We start from the raw sequence: 8,634 nt of genomic DNA on the forward strand, positions 1-8,634 counted from the left end.
CGTTTGAATACGTACATTCAGGAGAACTACACCTCCATCCCTCAGCTTTCCAGAAACAACTTTAAACTGGAAAGTGACAACATCCACTGGTCCAAACAGACTGGTGAACACATGCTACAGCATTGGATCCAACATTTAAACTCAGCTTCCCTGTAAGTAATGAAAATGAAGCAGGGTTAAATACTGTGATTAACCTGTGTGATTCTTTCCACTTGACAGCAGCACAAAGCATGCTACTTAATAAAGGGTTAACTTTCATCCCCTCTCTCCACAGGTCTAGCCACAAGTGTTTAAAAGATCAGACTAAACTTGACCTACAAAATTACCATAGGAAATTAAAACTGTCTGTTTATTATGATAACAAACCTGATTCCACACATCTTCCTTTCATTCCCAAGTCCACTTGGGTCCCCTCTGCTGCACAGCTCCCTCCTGAGGTCACAAATTTAACAAAATTGGACAATGAGCACTTTCAAAGTAACTACAAAATAGGCTGGACCAAATCCAACCTCAGTAAATTTGAAAATGAGGCACTCCGTCAGTTGAGTGAAAATAGCAACATTGTGATCAAACCTGCAGACAAGGGGAGCGCTGTGGTCCTAATGGACAGGAAGGATTATCTGTGGGAAGGTCACAGACAGCTCAGTGACCAGAATTACTATACCAAGCTAGATAGACCTATTTATAAAGATACCATACCACTAGTAAATAAAATACTTTTATCATTATATAATAAAAAATTTATTAACCATAAGCAAATGTCATACCTCCAGGGAAACAAAGAGCCCAGAATGCGTAGATTTTATCTCCTACCTAAGATCCACAAAAAAAGAGAGTCTTGGAGCCTCCCCTACTGTATCCCCCCAGGGCGCCCAATTGTCTCCGACTGTGAGAGCGAGACCTACCGTACAGCGGAATATATTGATTATTATTTAAATCCTCTATCGATTTTGCACCCGAGCTATCTTAAAGATACTTTTGATTTTGTGGAAAAGGTTAAAAATCTGGATGTACCACCGTCAGCCTTTCTCTTCTCCTGGACGTCACGGCTCTGTACACCAACATACAGACACCCGAGGGCCTCCTGGCAGTCAAAAATGCCTTACAAAAATATCCCAACAGTAAGAGACCCGACAAAGAAATTCTCCAATTACTCGAAATTAATTTGACAAAGAATGATTTTGAATTCGATGACCAGTATTTTTACAGACCAGGGGCACAGCGATGGGTAAGAAATTTGCCCCCGCGTATGCTAACCTTTTTATGGCAGACTGGGAAGAAAAGGCTCTAGCAGCATGTCATAAAAAACCACTGCATTATTTCCGCTTTTTAGACGATATCTGGGGCGTATGGGAGCACTCGATAGAGGATTTTGACCAGTTCATGGTTACCTTAAATGAACAGAGGGACTCCATTAAACTTACCTCATCCATTAATCAGGACTCCATAGACTTTCTGGACACGACCACTTTCAAGGCCGCAGACTGCCCCGCCACACGCAGACTGCATGTGAAAGTTTTTTTCAAAAAAACAGACACGCATGCGCTGTTGTTTAGGTCCAGCCATCACCCACGGCATACTTTTGCGGGCCTAGTTAAATCCCAATTATTAAGATTCAAGAGAATATGCACTAGAATAGAGGATTTTAAAAGTGCAACAAAAATTCTATTTTCATCATTGGCCACAAGAGGGTACTCCCGCACCATGCTACGCCAAGCCTTGAGGACATTCACCCAGCCTAAACCAATTAATCTGGACCCCCTTCTACCAATTATTGTCACATATTCCACAGAAAATGTTAAATTTGTCAAACAATTAAAAAAGAATTTTATTTCCTCTGGAGGTAATGATATTTTCTTAAAGGACCACAGGCTGATTGCAGCTTTTAGGAAAAACAAGAACTTGAGGGATATTCTGGTCAAAGCCAAACTCAGGCCCCTAAAAACCCAGAGATCCACAGCACAGGGAGATTTTTATAGAAATTATAGGATGGTACAGAATCAGACATCAAAAGAAGTTTTTTTGACCCAAAGGAACACAACTGTACATCAGAAAAACATCATTTATTTAATCAGATGCATACAATGTACCAAACAATATGTGGGAGAGTCAGGAAACTCCCTATTAGTTAGATTCACCCAACACAGGTACAATATAAATAGGCAAAAGAACCTGCACATCCCTCTGGTCCAGCACTTTGTGGACCATGGCTGGACCAACCTCAGGGCCACCATCCTGGAGTCAAATCCAGCCTGGTCTGTCCAACAGCGCAGGAGAGTTGAGAGGTCCTGGATCCAAAAACTGGGCACACATTTGCCCAATGGCCTGAATGAGAAGTAGGATAGGGGGGAATTAGACTGAGGCCCATGGTGAGTGCTTCAATCCTGCTGCCTTCGGCAGCAGGATTTCATTTATTTCATTCCTAACCCGCCAGTACCTGGGCTGAAGCTTTCCCTCCTTCCTTTCTCCTCAGATAGGCCTTCACTTGGACAATCCACCTATAATTGGACACACAAAACACATAATACAAATTCAATTGGATTATTTCCCTATGGGACATTGCAATTTATACTATAAAATAGAATACAATACATTATTAATATATCTTATTTATATACGGGGTTTCTCATGAACCAGCAGATTACCTGATTCAGAGTATTTGCATTATATAGTTGAATTCTACATTTTTTTCTTTTTTACTTTTCAAAGACTGTTGTTGTTATTGTTGTTCAAGACAAACTGATTTCCATGTACTACATGTATGATTGTTAATGTGATGGTCTTGTTACTCCCCACACGTTTGTTCTAATGTGTTTGAGCAGCTGAGTGAAGCACAACATCCGCTTTTTTCATCCAAATATGGAACAATAGTCTATGGGTCACACTTTACAGGACCCTTCGCCTAAACCCAACCAATTGGCAGAGTGAGGAGTACCAGTTTTAGGCACCCACCGGTCATCTTACCTGACCATAACCAGTGGATTGAGTTCCTAACACAACCATGGATTTAACCCTCACCTAACCCCAACCTTTATTATAACCCTAACCCAGTTATCTAACCCTAACCTTAACCACTCAAGAACCCTATATAATACTTACCTCACCTGACCTCGACCTTGGCCTCCTGGGAATCCTGAAAAAAGAGAAAAATATAAATATTATTGAAGGAATTTTACACTCACTTGGAGAATTATTTTGATCTAAACTGAATGCTTTCATATGCATTTTCATATGATTTCGTCATTATTTAATTAATTATATAACACTTGTGAGTTGTTTTTAATTTAAGTTCATTTTGAATGATGTATTGTATTTTTATTTAATTTTCAAACAGACATATAGTAAGCCTTGGGTTTCCCCATACACACTCTCTGTTATCCGTTCGAGCCCTGCCATTGGTTCTGAGGTCACGTGAGGCTTTCTAGAAACAGGATGTTATGATCAGCTCTGCTCCCGGCTTTTTCTCATTCATTCTGCCGCCTGTTGACTGCACTGTGGGAGAAGTAACCTTTCTGTAAGATTGTAAGTGATTCTGAGCTTGAAAAAGGCATTTTTAAATGCCGAAACGCGTCGCTCATTCAAAATAAATTTTCTTACATTTTGACCATCACGTCTCTCTTTTTTGAGATAGTTTTAAGTTAACTTTTTTTATATTTTGAGTTTTTTCCGACGGCCTTCGGCTCGACGGGGAGATGGCGGGCCAAAACTGGACTGAGGACGGCTGGCAATACGTGAGTCATAAACGGGGAAGAAATAAAAATAGATATTACAACCCCCAGAACAGACAGACTTCCACGTATTCCGACCAGTGGGAACCTTCCGACCGCTCCTCCTACGCCCAGGCCGTTCGGAGCAACCAACGCAGCAACTCCCGCCAGTTTCGGAACAACGGCGGGCGCTCAAACTACAAGTCTGATGGAGGTAAGAACCAGGCCGAACATCAGACCTACAACAACAACACTTACCAGAGAAGGGGCCGGAACAACGGAGGTCAGCAGAACCGCCGAACACAAAATTATGCTCCGCGCGGAGGGACCGCTCAACGGGGCTGGCAGCGACCCCAGCAGCAGCAGCAGCGCAGCGGCCAGAGGGCACAACAACGCCGGGGCTGGCCGAACACGCACCAGCGTGCTGGGAGGTTTGTCCAATCCTATGGAACAGATCAGCAAAAACAGCAAGATAATGACCCAGACTTTTTAACCAGAACCAGGGTTATACATAGGATTATTAGGTCAGCGCATCACTTTAATAATGTGACAGCCTCAGATACCCCACCTGCCATAGCCAGACTGACACAGAACCTCATTGACTCGATTAAGCCAGCAGATTCAAACCCTAAAACAGAAAGTTATATTATGGGTAATGCAAAAATCTGGGAACACGACACCTTGGCAACCCTGGAGGACCATTATAGGGACAATATGGATAACAACCTCCAGATCCTAAAGCAGCTGAAGGCAGGCAACTGGCAAAAGAACTTTGAAATAGCAGCTGCTTGGTCCCGCAGTCACTATGGCAGGAAGATGTCACAGGAACTTTTAGATGCAGTTTATGATAGGGTGGAGGCCGCTATCCAAACTAGCCTTAATGTGACATCACAGGAAGCCCAACAGACCCAGACTGTACCGGTGACGGAGGTAAGAGAACAGCCTTTGGCCCCACAGGAGACGGATGGACCAGCTGCTCCACAGGACCCAGAACCTCCAGACCCTCCTCCTCCTCTTCCTCCTCGCCCACAGACACGCCCCTCTCCAGCCCAGGCTACAGCCAGGCCAAATGGTCAGCCTGTGAGAAGGAGACATCTGAGCTCTGCCATCAGTGATTTTTTGAAAGTGGCAGCTCCTGCCCTCCCATCTGATCCACAACCGGGAGTCCCACGGATCATCACGCAGTGGCAGGCACTGAGAACGGACCCAGCAAGGCAGACGGCTGAGACCCATACAGCTCCCCAGAAGACTGCCCAGAGCACCCAAACAGTGGAGGAAACAGAAATGGAGCAACAGCAACAGGTAGAGGAGGCTGAATTGATCTCCCTACATGAGGACCCTCTTCCATGTGAGGCCCCCCTCACCACCTTCATCCCCACCTCCTCTCCCCTCTCCCCTCACTCACCTGGCTCCCTCTCGCCTCACTCACCTGACTCCCTTTCGCCTGTGATCCCAGTCCTGGACACACCACTGCAGCAGAAGACTCCACGCAGGCTCCCAAACCTGCAACCAATAAGCACAGAGGGAACCACATCTATTACCCCCCTGCAGAACACTGGGACAAAACTGAACCTCCGACCTAGACCCCCAGTCCAGAGCACGCTCTCCTTTGCGCCCCTAGCCTCATCAACCCCGCCTGCTCCAACTAACCCTGAAAATAGACCCGTCAGACATGCACAGACCAGCAACAAGGACTCGGTCTGGTCACTGGAGCCAAAAAAGCCATGGGTTCTCCTGGGAGATTCAAATTTAGCTAGAATACCAGCTTTTCCCCAAAATCACATTCAGGTGGACAGTTACCCGGGGGCCACATTTGCCCATGCAGAAGCCATCTTAGCTAAAACCCCAGTCTCCATGCTCGTGGAGAAAACTGTGCTCTCTTTTGGCATTAACAGCAGGGCCAAACATGTGGACACTGTGTCCATCCCACAGTTGAGGAGAGCTGTCGAAATGGCTGGGAGGGCTTTTCCTAAGTCCAAGATTTTTATCGTCCTACTCAACTTCAGCAGGAACCTTGAACCCATCGAGCAGGACAATTTGAGGCGTTTGAATACGTACATTCAGGAGAACTACACCTCCATCCCTCAGCTTTCCAGAAACAACTTTAAACTGGAAAGTGACAACATCCACTGGTCCAAACAGACTGGTGAACACATGCTACAGCATTGGATCCAACATTTAAACTCAGCTTCCCTGTAAGTAATGAAAATGAAGCAGGGTTAAATACTGTGATTAACCTGTGTGATTCTTTCCACTTGACAGCAGCACAAAGCATGCTACTTAATAAAGGGTTAACTTTCATCCCCTCTCTCCACAGGTCTAGCCACAAGTGTTTAAAAGATCAGACTAAACTTGACCTACAAAATTACCATAGGAAATTAAAACTGTCTGTTTATTATGATAACAAACCTGATTCCACACATCTTCCTTTCATTCCCAAGTCCACTTGGGTCCCCTCTGCTGCACAGCTCCCTCCTGAGGTCACAAATTTAACAAAATTGGACAATGAGCACTTTCAAAGTAACTACAAAATAGGCTGGACCAAATCCAACCTCAGTAAATTTGAAAATGAGGCACTCCGTCAGTTGAGTGAAAATAGCAACATTGTGATCAAACCTGCAGACAAGGGGAGCGCTGTGGTCCTAATGGACAGGAAGGATTATCTGTGGGAAGGTCACAGACAGCTCAGTGACCAGAATTACTATACCAAGCTAGATAGACCTATTTATAAAGATACCATACCACTAGTAAATAAAATACTTTTATCATTATATAATAAAAAATTTATTAACCATAAGCAAATGTCATACCTCCAGGGAAACAAAGAGCCCAGAATGCGTAGATTTTATCTCCTACCTAAGATCCACAAAAAAAGAGAGTCTTGGAGCCTCCCCTACTGTATCCCCCCAGGGCGCCCAATTGTCTCCGACTGTGAGAGCGAGACCTACCGTACAGCGGAATATATTGATTATTATTTAAATCCTCTATCGATTTTGCACCCGAGCTATCTTAAAGATACTTTTGATTTTGTGGAAAAGGTTAAAAATCTGGATGTACCACCGTCAGCCTTTCTCTTCTCCCTGGACGTCACGGCTCTGTACACCAACATACAGACACCCGAGGGCCTCCTGGCAGTCAAAAATGCCTTACAAAAATATCCCAACAGTAAGAGACCCGACAAAGAAATTCTCCAATTACTCGAAATTAATTTGACAAAGAATGATTTTGAATTCGATGACCAGTATTTTTTACAGACCAGGGGCACAGCGATGGGTAAGAAATTTGCCCCCGCGTATGCTAACCTTTTTATGGCAGACTGGGAAGAAAAGGCTCTAGCAGCATGTCATAAAAAACCACTGCATTATTTCCGCTTTTTAGACGATATCTGGGGCGTATGGGAGCACTCGATAGAGGATTTTGACCAGTTCATGGTTACCTTAAATGAACAGAGGGACTCCATTAAACTTACCTCATCCATTAATCAGGACTCCATAGACTTTCTGGACACGACCACTTTCAAGGCCGCAGACTGCCCCGCCACACGCAGACTGCATGTGAAAGTTTTTTTCAAAAAAACAGACACGCATGCGCTGTTGTTTAGGTCCAGCCATCACCCACGGCATACTTTTGCGGGCCTAGTTAAATCCCAATTATTAAGATTCAAGAGAATATGCACCAGAATAGAGGATTTTAAAAGTGCAACAAAAATTCTATTTTCATCATTGGCCACAAGAGGGTACTCTCGCACCATGCTACGCCAAGCCTTGAGGACATTCACCCAGCCTAAACCAATTAATCTGGACCCCCTTCTACCAATTATTGTCACATATTCCACAGAAAATGTTAAATTTGTCAAACAATTAAAAAAGAATTTTATTTCCTCTGGAGGTAATGATATTTTCTTAAAGGACCACAGGCTGATTGCAGCTTTTAGGAAAAACAAGAACTTGAGGGATATTCTGGTCAAAGCCAAACTCAGGCCCCTAAAAACCCAGAGATCCACAGCACAGGGAGATTTTTATAGAAATTATAGGATGGTACAGAATCAGACATCAAAAGAAGTTTTTTTGACCCAAAGGAACACAACTGTACATCAGAAAAACATCATTTATTTAATCAGATGCATACAATGTACCAAACAATATGTGGGAGAGTCAGGAAACTCCCTATTAGTTAGATTCACCCAACACAGGTACAATATAAATAGACAAAAGAACCTGCACATCCCTCTGGTCCAGCACTTTGTGGACCATGGCTGGACCAACCTCAGGGCCACCATCCTGGAGTCAAATCCAGCCTGGTCTGTCCAACAGCGCAGGAGAGTTGAGAGGTCCTGGATCCAAAAACTGGGCACACATTTGCCCAATGGCCTGAATGAGAAGTAGGATAGGGGGGAATTAGACTGAGGCCCATGGTGAGTGCTTCAGACACACAACACACAGAGACACAGACAGACAGACAGACAGACAGAGACACACACACACACACACACACACAAACAGACACACAAACAGACACACACACACACACAGAGACACACACAGACACAGACACACACGCACGCACACACACGCACGCACACACACACACACAAACACAACACACAGAGACACAGACACACACAGAGACACAGACACACACAACACACAGAGACACAGACACAGACACTCAGACAGACACACACACACACACACACACACACACACAACACAACACACAGAGACACAGACACTCAGACAGACAGACACACACACACACACACACACACAACACAACACACAGAGACACAGACACACACAGAGAACCAGACACACACACACAGAGACACAGACACAGACACTCAGACAGACACACACACACACACACACAAACAACACACAGAGACACAGACACACACAGACACAGACACACACGCACGCACACACAC

This window comes from Sander lucioperca, chromosome 8, assembly GCF_008315115.2.
Source record: "Sander lucioperca isolate FBNREF2018 chromosome 8, SLUC_FBN_1.2, whole genome shotgun sequence".
Classification (NCBI taxonomy): domain Eukaryota; kingdom Metazoa; phylum Chordata; class Actinopteri; order Perciformes; family Percidae; genus Sander; species Sander lucioperca.